Source organism: Oryx dammah, unplaced genomic scaffold (genome assembly GCF_014754425.2).
Source record: "Oryx dammah isolate SB20612 unplaced genomic scaffold, SCBI_Odam_1.1 HiC_scaffold_23, whole genome shotgun sequence".
Classification (NCBI taxonomy): domain Eukaryota; kingdom Metazoa; phylum Chordata; class Mammalia; order Artiodactyla; family Bovidae; genus Oryx; species Oryx dammah.
In genome coordinates this window covers 16904894-16919388 of record NW_024070207.1, presented here as the reverse complement: position 1 = coordinate 16919388, position 14495 = coordinate 16904894, and the positions used below count along the sequence as shown (strand labels likewise).

The 14495-nt window shown below is 47.8% G+C and overlaps 1 protein-coding gene across 6 annotated transcripts in view; it reads right to left on the bottom strand.

Annotated features, from left to right (window-relative positions):
* PAK3 (p21 (RAC1) activated kinase 3) overlaps positions 1-11556 on the bottom strand; it is a 128631-nt gene extending 117075 nt beyond the window's left edge. For 2 of the 6 annotated variants that reach the window (XM_040265090.1, XM_040265094.1), the window contains exons 1-4: positions 11317-11556; positions 10310-10375; positions 10082-10191; positions 4377-4475 (exon numbers count right to left, since the gene is read on the bottom strand). The gene's annotated coding sequence lies outside the window, so the exon portion shown is untranslated. Of the gene's footprint in view, positions 1-4376; positions 4476-10081; positions 10192-10309; positions 10418-11316 lie in introns of those variants that run through there. The other 4 variants (XM_040265093.1, XM_040265095.1, XM_040265092.1 and 1 more) reach the window with 3 other exon arrangements.
* Between the last annotated feature and the right edge of the window lie 2939 nt (positions 11557-14495).

The window sequence follows — 14495 nt, the reverse complement described above, 5'->3', positions numbered from 1 at the left end:
TAGATCAAATATAAATTTGCCAGGCAATTTCCCTAAAGCTGTCTCCTGGAGGAGGTTGTGGCTAAATCTTAATTAAGTACAAGATTTCCATTAAGGTCTAAAGGCTCACTTTTCTTCCTGTGCCTTATGCTCAGTGATAAAGTGCTTTGTTACACAATTTTCTATAAAGATGAACCATCTTCCCTGTGCTAAGAAAGATGTCTATGAGGCAATCTGCTTCAGGAAGTGGTTTCCATAATCCTGACTGCTGTTTCCAACCACTTATGGGCCTTCAAGGCCTTTGGATGCTGAAAAACCACTGGATGACATGATAAAGATTCCTCTAACCCCAAACTTCAAGACTGCTGCCTTGGACTACAGTTTCATGGTGACTTCATCTTTCCCTTTCAAAGGAGATTACATCAAAGGCAGAGTCTGGGGCTTTCACCCTTTGTATTTCCCCTACTATGTAAGGTCCACAGAGGACTCTCAATCTGAGCTGGTAATGCCATTGGAATTCTGGGATGGAGGGACAGAGGCACTGGATCTGTCCTGACAATATGCCACTGCCCACCCACCCCTTTTATAGTTTCTTAGCTGAGTTTCACAAGCAGCTGCTCTGAGCCTGGCATTATGCCAGGCATTGAGAATCCAAAGTAGGTAAAGTGATGTGGTCTCTACTATTAAAGACATTCTCAGTCTAATGATGGGTGTGCATGGCAGGGTGGTGGGGAGCTGTTATCCCAGAGTACAGACTCTTCCCTATTGTGTGCCAGAAAATACATCCCATGGCAGCACGGTCATATCTTGCACGATTTTTCCTCCAGGGAGACTCCAGCAGGGGCAGTCATGGACCAGGGAGCCTTCTACAGGGCGCTGGTGCGGACTACGGTGGCTCACAGCTCCAGCACCAGGCTCCTGATCTACTGGTTCACTCCTGGGTTTTTTTCTCACCCTCTGCAAGGAAATCTACAGTCTGTCTGGAGTGCAAGCAAGTTTCTTCAGCTTGTCTTTACCCCCGCCTACTGAGAAATTTCCTCTGTTGACTTGACTTTTAGCAGCTGTTGAAATTCCAGTGCAGTCTATATATGCACGTGCACACTCACAATAGAAATGCATTTTATTATCCAGCTAGCTCATTAACCTTCTCTTTCTCCTCCTTGAATACCACGATCCAGAGTAAACAGGGGAGAAGCAGACCTGGCTGGATGAGAGGTACCTGTTTGGAAGCATGACTGCCCTTTCCACGTGTCTAATCAGCAGGCAATTCCAGATCATAAACATAAAAGCAGACAGCTGCATTTGCATAGGAAACCACTAACAGTGCTTAAAGAAATGCACGCCTCACCTTCATCTCCCCTTGGGAGGGAAATGAAGTGGCAAGTTAAGCCATAAACTTGGAAAAGACAAACAAACCATCTAAATTCTAACCTCTCTGGAAAGGACTGGCTAAGCTGAGATGATTTCTGCAAAAGGAATCTGTGGCAAAAGGATGTAAAACTTGATCTAGGATTTGAGTTGCTTCTTTTTTATCCTAGACATAAATTTCCCTACTTTCTGTCAGAAAGATCCAGTCCCATTGGCACCTGCCTAAGAGCAACTCTCTTCCTTTTAGCTGAGGCTGAGAAGAGAACAAAGGCAAATGGTGGGGGGGAGTGACAGTTGTGATCATGAACACAACTGAGTGTGTCACAATGTGTATGTATGTGTGCATGTGAAGTAAGAAAGTGTGTGAATGTGGTAAAAATCAGTCTATGTGTATACATAAGAGTTTGGGAAAGTTTTATGTGGGTGTGTACATTAGTGTGGGTCACTATTTAGCACTATTGTGAATCTATGTTAAAATGAGTGTTGCCACGTGTAAGTGTGATTACATGCAAATGTGACTGAGTTACAGTGATTGTGTCAGCACTGAGTACATGAGTGGAAGAGAATGTAATCCAGACTGTACAAAAACAAGAGTTTAAATAGGTGAGATTGTGTTTATGGTGTGAGCATGTATAAATGTGAACATATGAGCATGTATACACATGTGTGTGTCCTGGTGAGTTATGAGATGTGTAAACGTGTAACTGTAAGGAGGAAATAGTGATGACAGTGCAAATGTGTTACAGAGTGTGTGTGTGGATTGCATGAGAAACAGGCAGAGGAATGTCAACCTGTATCTGTACACAAAGTGTGTGTGATTGTGTAGGAAATTGGGAGTTAAGGGTGACTATATCATCTGTGTGGATGTGAGTCTGTAGGTATGACTGGGAGTGTAAGAACGTAAGAAGGAACATCAACGGGTGAGTGTATGAGAACGTGAGCATGGGTGTGTGTCAGTATGGAAAGGTGAATATGAGTATGGGGACTTCCCTGGCGATCCAGTGGTTAGGACTCCATGCTTCCACTGCAGGGGGCACTGGTTTGGTCCCTGCTCGGAGAATTAAGATGTCATGTGATGGGCCAAAAATTTTAAAAGTTAAGATACAGTGCATCAAATATATTAAAATAAAAATAAATAAATGTATGTATCAGTGTATGGCAGTAGGAATGTACTGGTACATAGTGTGTCTGGAAATATGACCATGTACACGGTGAGGGGTTAAGGGTGATCATTGCTATAAATGTGTCTGGTGTGAACAGTGAGTGTGAGCCAGGGAGGTAAATATGATCATGTCAATGTACAAGAGTGTGTGAGTGTGCATGTTTTGTGTGTGCATGCATATGTGTGCATGTGAACAGTGGAGGGCTCCAAAATAAGATGCTGAGAGACACTTCAGGAAGTGTCTCCCCTCCAAGTCACAATATATGTCAAGTTACCTGCAAGTGCCTTAGCCGCTCTCAACCTCTATCTTCTCATGGGGAAGAGAGATGATAAAAATACCTACCTCATGCTCGTATCACTTTTTTTTTTTAAATCAGAGACAAAAACAGCAAGTATCAGGAAAAAAAAACCTACCTTGCAGAGTTAGTGTAGGATCAAACGGTCTCATGCAAATAAAAACACCTAGCATAATGCTGGCAACAGTAGGTACTCAATAAATGTAAGTTATTATTGTGGCTGTCATTGAACACCCAGGAGAGACCCAGGGGCTTGCCTCTTGTTTTAGCCAGTTCTAGTTACTTTCTGTTGCTCCAGCTCTATAGAGGATCCCCTGCCAGGGCATCTCTGGAAAGCTGAATGCCTCGGTATCGACAAGGCTGTAATTTCACACCTTCAATTTCACGGCCAAAAGTCTGGAGCTTCCCTCTCCATGAGAAGGCATCACAGAAACACCTGCCACTGAGCTGCAGTTCTCCTCTGTCCTGTAGGCCCAGGACAGGCTCAGTGTGAAAGAGAACTCCACTGCATATTCCTTGTTTCTTTTTCTTTTTTTAATTTATTTATTTATTTTTAATTTTTACTTTACAATTCTGTATTGGTTTTGGCATAGATTTGAGTCTGCTTTTCTCATGGGGTATTTTATTTCTCTTTTGCTTGTCTGATTTTGCCCTGGGCAATATGAGAGACATCTCTGCAACTGACAAAGAGACAGAAGACCAGACAGACAGAGGGATGGTAAGATACAAACAGATAGCTAGACTGTAGCATATAGCAACAGAAGGCCAGATGGAGGAGACGACAGAGGAAGAAGCTGTCATGGCCGCCTGAGAGGAAAAGACCCAGGTAGATGATCAGAGAGGCAGGCCAAGAAATCTGAAAGAAGTGGACAGGAAGAGAGAGAGGCTCAAACGGAAAAGCTGGTAGGGAACTGTCAGACACTTGAGTGAGACTAGAGAACTGTGAAATTTGGTCTCTACTCCTGAAGAGCTTCAGTCTAGTTTACCTGCCAAGAGGAATATGCTAGAAACCATGCAAGGGTTAGTTAAGGCAGCAGAGCAACAAGGGCTACACTACATGCTATGGACTTAGGCGTTGTTGGAGAGTTGGGGAAGGACACACCCCCTGGCTGGGTGGGAAGACAGAGGGAAGGTTCTGGAAAGTTTAAGTTAAGCCTGCCAGACCCTGAAACTGGGATGGTCAGGATAGGGGTACGCTTTGAACAGGAAGGTAACATGAAGGTTATGGGGCAGTAGAAATGACAGGAAAGAACTGGTGAATTTGTCGACTTCACTATCAGGAAAGCAAGAGGAAAGGAAATGACAGCTTGATGGTATGTGTGCCTGTGTTATACTAAAGCTCCTAGATGGCGCTTGACATTTGCAAAGGACTTGGCAATGACTGTTAGCTTATTTTTCCTACTCCAGGATGTAGGTCGAAGCTGTCATTTTCATTTCAGAGATGGGAAACCAAGGGCAGTGGTATAAGCCCCTAGAAAGTAGGGTCTTTGATGGCAGGAGCTCTGGTGGAAAGGTGGCATTTACCTGAATTCAGAGATCCCTAACTTCCTGCCCTGGAATCCATTACTCACCTCACACCACCACTGCTGCAGGACCTCCGATGGGCTCAGGGCTGGGAACAGCAGCTGTCACAGGGTGCAAGGACTCAGCTGCTCTCTCTTGGGGGAAACCTGCCAAGAAAAGCATTGTGGGGGTGTGGGAACCTCTTTCCCCACCTGCTCCTGCTCCATCCATCTCCCCCAAACATCACACACACACACACACACACACACACACACACACACTACAGAAAATCCTTTAAGAAGGCAGAGTCACAGTCAAGAAGTATAAAAATGCCCAGGTACATCAGAGTCCAGACAGGGCACTGAACTGGGGGTTTCAAGTTGAGAACGGCTATCACTTCACCACTCTGGAACTGCTTGCTAGTGAGTGGACTATACTCAGCAGCTTGGGTAAGTGCTGAGAGTGCTCAGTCAAATATGACAGATGTGAAATATTTGCATATTTCAGGAGATGGTGTCATCTAGCGGATAGGAGGAAGCCATGAGATGATGGCAAATGCAGGTTTGGCTCTGGTGACACCTGAGCTGCCTCAAGACTCAGCTGTTCAGCTTATTTCATCCTTAACCTCCAAGTCTCCACCACCATTTCCGTTTCCCTTCTCAACAATGTCCCTCACTGAGTTGGTGGGCAGAGCACTTTGAGGTTCCCTAACTTGCTATCATCTCACAGCTGCCGAGGCCCTCAGCCTCTAATCCTATTTGGAACTTTCCTCTAATCTCTGCCACAGGGATGTCTTCCCTAGTCTTCTCCAGATTTCTTTGGGTGAATACATCCAGGGCTTTTTAGGAGGTTACAATTTATCCTAGCTTCTCCCAAGAGATTTCCACGCCCAACCACAAAGAAGACAGGGTCTGTTTAACCCCTCCCTTTCCTCATAATCACTTCAGCCTCTCAAGGAGGAGACTGTTTCCTTGATAGGACCCCAAGCTCTGCAATCCTTCTCCTTCCTTCCCTGCCCCCCTCTTCTCCACAGTCTTTGTCCTCAAAGAAGAGCAGCACCTATGGACTAACTTCCAACAGAGTCAGATACAAGCTAGCACACACAGAGGGTCCTAATCTGAACACATGGATGGATGGATGGATGGGTAGAGACAGTAAAATTGAAGCCTCAGGGAGCCAGGAAAAGCCCCGTCATTCCCAATTCCCCTCTTCTAGAATAAAAGGATCAAGCCATCCCCCAGGAATGCCAGTTGCTGCTGGCAAGCCTCCCAAGCACGTCTGTCCCCTGGGGGCCGTCTGTCCCCTGGGGGCCCTGGCATTCCCTGGGCGCGGCCCACATGCACACTCCAGGCAGTCTTTCCAAATCCGACCCACTGCGCTGCTGAGCAGTATGCTGCCCCCTCCCCCGCTGCGTGAGACCATCCTACAAGGGCATGGGATGGGGGCAAAGGCGGGAGGGCTGCCAAAGCTCCTGAGAGGGCTCAAGAAGAAGGGGTGCAGTAAGTCCCCTGCCCATCCCCTAGTGGGGAGGCACACTAGAGGACCTGGAGGAGGGGAGGAGGCAAGCGCACCCGCCAGTACTAACCAAGCAACTCCAGGTTTGTGTGCCGGATCAAGAGCTTTCCTTAGGCAGACCTCCACTTCCCTTTAGCTGCTTGTTAACTCCCGGGCAGCCTGCTTTGAGCTGACTGCACAGCGGGAGCCAGGGCAGAAGCAACAGCAAGAGCAGGACACAGAGCTCCACCTAGTGGCCACACTCCTCCCACCCGTCCGGAGGTCAGTGTTGCAAGTCGGGAGTGGGGGTGTCCTGTGTGTGCACACAAATGGGGTCGGGTATGTCTGAACTGCATCCAGTACCACATATTTGTGTGCCTCTACCATGTCCTGTGTGTGGTGTGTAGTTGTGTTTATATCGTCTTGCATATGTATATCAGGTCAGCACCGTATTGTGTATGTGCCCTGGGCCTGCACTGTGTTGCATGCGTATTCCATCTATTCTGTGCTGTGGGGTGCCTGGGTCTAATCTATAGTGTGTATCATATGTCTTTGCCACAGTGTGTGTATCTTCTTGTGTGTTTATGCTGCTTGTGTGTGCACCTGTGGCTCAGACTCCTACTGGAGGCAGAGGTAGAGATCAGTGGAGCCCTCGTGTGCTTACCAAGACCCCAGCCTTGCTGCCACCTTCCTGCCAGCATCTGTCTGGGGATTAGGGTTGACACCTCTTTGGTGGGGTAGGGAATCTGTGAACAACCACTCTCTCTACTACAGAGCAGCCCCCTCCCATGGTAGGTGCCTGGTCAAGCACTGAAGATAGCTGGGAATGTTCCAGATCCTTTTTCAGGCCCAAAGAAGTAAATTGGGCACTGGGGGTGGGATGGCTTCCTCTCTTAACTCCCAACCCCAGATGGGCCTGCAGGAAGCTGCAGCCACCAGAATTTTTTCTCTGGGCTGTTGGAAGTACTGGACCCCTTCTCCACAGGGAGTTAACAGTTGCAGAGCAGGTTAAACACTGACACCCCAGGTATAAGGGGAGCTCTGTCAAAGGCATTCCCATTGAGGTCACTAGAGGGTGCAATTGTGCTGATTGTTAGGGGCAATGTCTCTTAAAAGTATAGAAATCCAAAAAGTCCACCTGGCTCAGAGAGAGAGCAGGATGGAGGAAGACAGAAGGAAAAAGATACAGACCCTAAGCCAGGCCCTTCCTTCACATTCACCCCAAGCCCTTCTGTTCTCAGAATGACTTGAGTCAGGGTGACTATTGGGTATCTGCCTCCACCCCAGGGTATAAGATCTGGGTGAGATTCCCCATTAGGGGCTTGGTTGAAGTGAAAAGTACAAAGTGTTAGTCGCTCAGTTGTGTCCAGCTCTTTGCAAACCCATGGACTGTAGCCCACCAGGCTCCTCTGTCCATGGGATTCTCCAGGCAAAAATATTGGAGTAGGTAGCCATTTCCTTCTCCAGGGGATCTTACTGACCCAGGATCAGACACAGTCTCCTGCATTGCAGGCACATTCTTTACCATCTGAGCCATCAGGGTCTTGGTTACAGGGGGAGATTCTACACGTGGGCATCTTCCCCCATCCCACGCCCTTCCCATTCATTTTAAATAAAAGTAAGGCCACACTGCTGAGAGAGATGAAATGTGTGTAGTGGTTGTGGGCTTGTTTTGTACTGTCTTCCTCTAAATTAGAGGAATGCCCCAAAGTATGATTTAAAAGGTGTAAATTGAGGGGAAGGGGCTCTCCTTGAGTGAAACTTTTTTCATTACCAAGAACAAATGGACCCACTTCCTAAAATGTTACTACTATCTTAGGAACCACCTAGTTCACCCCAGTCATTTGAAAGACAAGGAAACTTGAAGCCCAGAGAAGGGGAAGAAACACTCAGATCAGAACACTGACTTTTGGACTCCCATGGTTGGTTCCACTCCAGCTATTTTTCCCTTTAAAACTTCCTTCTTTGGACTTTCATGGTGGTCTAGTGGTTATGACTTCGCCTTCCAGTGCAGAGGCACAAGTTCAATCTCTGGTCGGGAAACTAAGATCCCACATGCCACATGGCATGGACAGAAAACAAAACAACCACCAAAAAAACCCCTTCCTTCTCCAAATCCAGGATCCTCCCACCCCAAGGCAAAACCCTGGCCTCCATCTCCACTGTGTGGTCTCCAGGATTGTCCTATTTCACTTCAGTGATCAGGCACCCAGGCCTTATCCTGGTTTCTATTCCCCACCAGGAACCTGTTCCTTTCTTTCCAGCCTTCAAGCTCTGCTTCCTTCATTAAGCTTCCTGCCAGCATAGCCAGTTGTGGCTCTGCCATCTTGCCCTTCCTCGCATCACCCCTGGGTGCCGTGCAGATCGCCCCAACCTGCAGATAACTGACCAACTGTGCAAACCAGACATGGATCCATTGCATTGATTAACATTTCCAATTAAACTCCGGGTTAGGCTATATTAGTGACTCCAGTAATCATCGTGGAAAGTGAAAGTCCCTTTGTCGTGTCTGACTCTGCAATCCCATGGACTATACAGTCCATGGAATTCTCCAGCCCAGAATACAGAGGTGGTTAGCCTTTCCCTTCTTCAGGGGAATCTTCCCAACCCAGGGATCAAACCCAAGTCTCCCACATTGCAGGAGGATTCTTTACCAGATGAGCCACAAGGGAAGCCCATGGAGGTAAATGCAAATACCTTCCCAAGGAAGCGGGGCACGAGAGGAAGCAACACATTCTTAGAGGAAATGGAAACAAACTGCTAGACCCGAAGGTTCATCTGGTACCCCTAAAGCAGACTTGAAATGTATGCCAGCCTGTCACTTGATCCGAGGCTCAGGCTTCACACCTGAAATGGAGGACTTGGGTCCCTGGTGCCTGAAGGCTTGCCCTTGCCCGCCCCCTGCTGGAGAAGCCGAGTAGTGCCTAGTGCAGAGCTGGCAGCGGAGTTCCGCCCTCCCCTCCAACCCCAGTCCCTGTAGAGGCAACCACCTGGCCTCCAGCAGGTGGTGAGGTTGGCGGGAACAACAGGGGAGCTTAAGCTGAACTCTAGATGCCTCAGCAGCTTCACTTACCTTCTAGGGCAGTCGTTTTCACCATCCCTGGCCTGCACAGGGTCCCATGGGCCCCTGGGAAGGAGGGCTTTCTTTTTGAGCATGGGCGGATACATACCCCCATCCCCTGAGCATGGGCCCCAGGCCCAGCCCTGGCCCACCCCATGTACAACCAGTCAACCTACCTTCTGGGCCATGTTAAAGCTCCCTCAGTCCCTTCTGGAGCCCCGGCCCCCGACTCCCTTCTCCTTACCCTGGAGGAAGTGCCAGTTGTAGAGGGTACCCTGCTCATCATCAAATTTCTTCTTCCCTCGACCAAAGCTACCAGCTCCTGAAGGCAGCTTACCTGGGTAGGAATGCTTTTGATTCCCCAGCTACGCAGAAATTGTCCCCCTAAGTCTGGGCTAAGCCACAGGTGCCTTAGCAGCAAAATTTCCTCTAGTTCACCAGGGAAATCAGAGCCTTTGGGCTCCTGGGAAAACGCTGCCTTTTTCTTCTTTCTCTGTATGGTTTTATTCCTACCTACTCCACTGACCTTACCCACCTACTCTATCTGATTTCTAGACCTGATTTTTTTTTTTTTTGGCCTTGGCTACTCACTTTGACTTCACAGTAGCTCAGCCTCTGACCTCGTAATAACAGTCTCTGATGGGAGTAGCACCTCCCAAGCCCTGCAGTTATTCCTCAATTCCCTCTCTCCTCAAGTCTATCTGCTCCCCTCCCCTCAAAGACCTCAGCAAGCTGGCTTGCTCTATACTCCATTTCCACCTACAACTCTAAAACATCTGCTACCTGTGGGAATGGTCAGCTAGTCAGCTACTTGGAACGTCCTTAGGATGTTGTGGCCCCATGCCTGTACCCCTATCACAGATGAACCCCCTTTTTCTGTTAGGTCTCTCCTACAAGGTGCACTTGCCTGCCTGGAGGCTTGGAGGGCCTGCTCTTTGACATCCCAAGGTCCTCCTGCCATCGAGATCTCGCAGCTGTCAGCTTTTACCCACATATATCCCAGTCCCTGGCTATTTTGCCTCTTTCATGGGGGAGGAGGGTATGATATCTGTATCGAGAAACAGAGGCTGACATGACTTTATCCAAGCCTGGGCCTGTTAATCATCTATTACCATATTAAGCCCCTTTGCCCAGAGGTGTCTTGAGAGGCCTCAAAAACCAAATCACAGACCTGCCCAATTATAACTTTGCAGATGGCCCAGTGAAAACCGCACTGACCTTTATACCTCGGTCATCCCAGAGCAGGGCCACAGTGTTGTCACCAACAGGAATGGACCTCCGTCTGTTCCAACACCTCAGCCAGCCATACAGTTGGCCTGGATTTGAGTCTGCAAAACCATGGGGGGAGCAAGACTAACATGGCTAAAGGCTTCCCTGCTGAAAACCAGTTTTTAAAAATAGCACTGCAGCCGCCCCCTTCATACTTCCCAAAGCCAAGCCACTCACCCTTCTCTCCTTGGCTTCTACAGACCACAGCCCAGAACCCTCAACTCCAGAGTCTGGCACTAGATTCTGGAAGGTGGGACCAAAAAACAAAACAAAACAAGTGGGGCCTCTGGCTCCCTCCCTTCAGGCACCGCCCTCCCTCAGCTCCCCCACCCCATCCCTCCACCACCACCTGGGGAAGGAGAGCCTACCAGAGCAAGAATCAGAAAGGTCCAAGTTCCCCCCTCCCGAAGTATGGCAGGTATCTTGGCAAAGCCAGTTCGCAAACTGAGGGCAAGGGCCCGGCAAGCTGAGGGGGACTGGGAACGGGGCAGTGGACCTGGTGACCCTGCTCTCCAGACAAAGACAGAGGCCAACTGAGGGACCCTGGGCTTTCTAGAGACATTATTGCATCATTCCAGTCACCACAGGAGAAGAAAGGAGGTCTGCTCTGATTGCCTTCCTCCACCCCACCAAAAAAGGGGTGGGGGAGGAAGAAAAAGAAAGGGGGAAAGGCGTCCATTTAAGAAAATCGTCACTTTTTCTCTGTGCTTCTGTCTGGCTGTTCCTCCTCCCCCGGACTTGCCGGGCCGCGGCCACACCCCCTCCCCTTGGGGGGTGGTGGTGGTGGGGCGGTAGCGCTGCTGTCGCTGCTCCAGTGTCTGGGGAGGGAGGCGGGAAGATGGTCTAAGACCTACACCCTGACGTAGCTCTGGGGGCGGATTTTGCCTCAAGCGGCCCAGGCCCCAGCAAGCGAGTCTAGGACAAGACCCAGTGAAGGAGCCCTGGGCCTCCGGGAACGGCCCCGACACACCCACTTGTCCGCGATCGCGAGCCGAGATCGTGCACAGTGCGCGCCGGGTGTCAGGGCTCCGGGGGAGGCAACGTAGGGGACTCGAGGCCAGGGCTCCGCGACAGCGGGAGGAGGGTCCGAGCAGGTAGAAAATCGGCCCGGCCGCCTAAAAGCAGAGCCCAGACGCCACCCCCTTCCCCAGAGCGAGCCGGGTGCCATCCATCGTGGGATTTACCTGCCACTGGTCCAGCCACCCCGTCCAGACCTTGCCTCTCCCTCCGAGCGCTGGGGCTGGCTGGCGGGGCTGGGGCGCCGCAGCCCCGCGGCCGCAGCCGCAGCCCGGGCTCGGCCCGCTCCCCACCACCCTCCCCCGGCTCTCCTCCCGCTCCTGCACACTCGTTCCGGGCAGGGGAAAGCTGGAGCCCCCCGCGCGAGACCCCAGACTGTCCGCTGCCCACAGCTGCCAGTCCGCGGTCGAGCCTAGCTAGGCAACCGCTCCCTCGCCCTGCTCCGCTATGACGTCACCCGGGCTCTGCACCGCGCGGAGGCCAATCAGAGAGGGAGCAGAAAACTAAAATCACCCTGAGTGGGCTACTGGGGACCAATCTTTTGTTTCCAGGCAGGAAGCGCCTGGGAGGAAAAAAAAAAATGAAGGGGAGGGAACAGGGAGAGGGAAAGGAAAAGGAGATGGAAACTTCTACACTGTCAGGGTTGTCTAGACAGAGGTGGGGCCCTAGAGAAGGAGGTGCACCTGACGGAGGTAGACGAGGGCGGTTATTGAGTGTAGCTTCTTCAGCTGCTGCCCGCAAGAAGACTGGCATTTCAGGTACATTTTCAGGGAGGAAGTCTGTGCAGCTACACAATCACTCTTTACTGGGGGGAAATGCTATGGATTTGGGACACCACCTGTCAGGCAAGCAGGTTACCCTGATGGAGTCTCCTGAATCCACAGTAAACTGAGAGGCAGATATGGCAGTGGGGTGCAAAGAGGTGACCATCTAGATAGGAAAAACACCCTTCTACACATGAAACACACGTGGTTTTTTCTTAAAGCATTATACAAAAAGAGAACTATTAATCCACTTCAAATATATAGGTGTATAAGACTCTGATGCTGGGAGGGATTGGTGGCAGGAGGAGAAGGGGACGACAGAGGATGAGATGGCTGGATGGCATCACTGACTCGATGGAGGTGAGTCTGAGTGAACTCCGCGAGTTGGTGATGGACAGGGAGGCCTGGAGTGCTGGGATTCATGGGGTCGCAAAGAGTCGGACACGACTGAGCGACTGAACTGAACTGAATATGTGCTGTGCTGTGCTAAGTCGCTTCAGTTGTGTTGCACTCTTTGAGACCCCAAGGACTGGAATCCCGTGTGTGTGTGTGTGTGTGTGTGTGTGTGTGTGATTATACTAACAATCGTTAAGATGTGGCTGTCTCTGTCCATCCTTTCACTGAAACACTTCACGGCATCGCTTGTCTTTAAGAAAAAGTTCAAAATTTTGCCGATGTCAAAAGCCTTCTAAAATCTAACTTCAAATATCAGGTTTTGTTACTCCAAAATCTATCCTTCCTAGATTATGTACATTAGATTATGTCAATTAGAGTAATTTGGCTAGGTTATGTAAATTAGAGTAAAGCCTAGCAAGAAGCTAGTAAGCTGTCATCAAAAAATGGCCAAAAGTGCAAAATAATAAGTACATTCAAATTATAATGATGCAAAATATGCCAGCAAAAAAAAATCAGAGATGAACATCAAATTATAATAGTTGGGTTAAAGAAGTAGAATTATGTGTGATTTTTCCTCTTCACTTTCAAGCTTCTTTTTATAAAGATGTGTGTCTTCACATACTTAAATGGTCAAGATGGGTCTAATCCTCCCCAGTGCACTTTTATGCAGTTTTCTCAACACGCACGTAACATCCAGCAATCATTTCGGCATGAAGTTAACAAAAGAAGCTTCAAAGTCAAGAATGAACTAATATATCTGCAAGGGTCCTTTTAGGAAAAGTCACACACCAGGTCCCTATACTCACCAGAGACAACATCTGAGGAACTTGGAGACTGAGATGACTCTTTGGATTAATTCATTTTATTTTATTTTATTGGTGGGTATTAACTTCCTTTTACTTTTAATTGGAGGGTAATTGCTTTACAATGTTAGGTTGGTTTTTGCCAAACATCAACATGAATCAGCCATAGGTACACACATGTCCCTTCCCTCTTAAACCTCCCTCCCTCCCACCTCCCACCCCATGGACTAATTCCTTTTAAATTGTGATGATACTGGGAATTGAAAAGAGAATAACATTGACCCTTCAAGTCTATGACAGAGCAGGAAAGAAGGAGGCAAAGACTAACTAAACCACATACTCCTCAACATTAAGGATCACTTTGCATTTTACTTTTTATTTTTCTTAATTAAAAAATATATTTATGCATACATGAGTATTACATGAATTTTGCAGAGCTGGCATTTATGTATCGATCTGACATTTATGTATAGATCTGAGTACAAAGCCCATGCTTTTTCTAATATGATGTGTGGTATTACTGATTTTGTTAAAATATATATTGGCTGAAAAAAAATCTGAGTATATCAGCTTGATTTTCTTTAATCAGGCATTTTAAAATAGCTTTTGTTTTCAGTGTGGTTATTGTCTTCTAATGCAAAAACTCCCATTACCCTTCTCCTGAAATCCTTGATTAATAGGTTTAAATCAGGATGGTTCTGCTTCCAATGATCTCACAGATATCTTTTTAATTAACTTTGGGGTTAAAAAAGAGGAGCCCATCACCTTGATTTTGGTTTTTATATCATGGTAAAAGTAATCTAAATATCACTGATATAAATGAATGTCATTTACTAAATCTCTGATTTGTAAAATGCACTTCTTTCCGTTATTTTAAACAATAAGAACACATTTAAATAATAAAAAGATATTACTGGATTTTCCTGGCTAATGATTTAACTTGGGTCTTCTAGGCTATTGATTTAAACTGTAATTAAAAGGTATTTGATTTCACCCTAATCCTCCCATATACCTCAGCTATAACTCAGAGCTATTTATGCCATTACCACACATGGTTATTTAAATGTTTCATGCATGTGTTTCTTCTCTCTTTGGTGATTACAGAAACTAGCACAGGGCCAAAATCCTATTAGGTGCTTGACGAATTAAAACATAGTAGTGTCATAGAAAAAGGACTGGACTTAGAAGCCAGAATCAACACGAAAGATTTCAGTCTTGCGGTGAAAGGGTGATAACCAATATCATTCTTTTTTTTTCCTATATCAATCTTGATACCATAAAGCAGTCTTCACTGCTGTTGGGGTTCGTTCTCCAGGAATATAGGATAACTGCCTGGAACCTTGCAGGGAAACTGAAGTGTCTTAGAAGATTTCATGTGTTCAT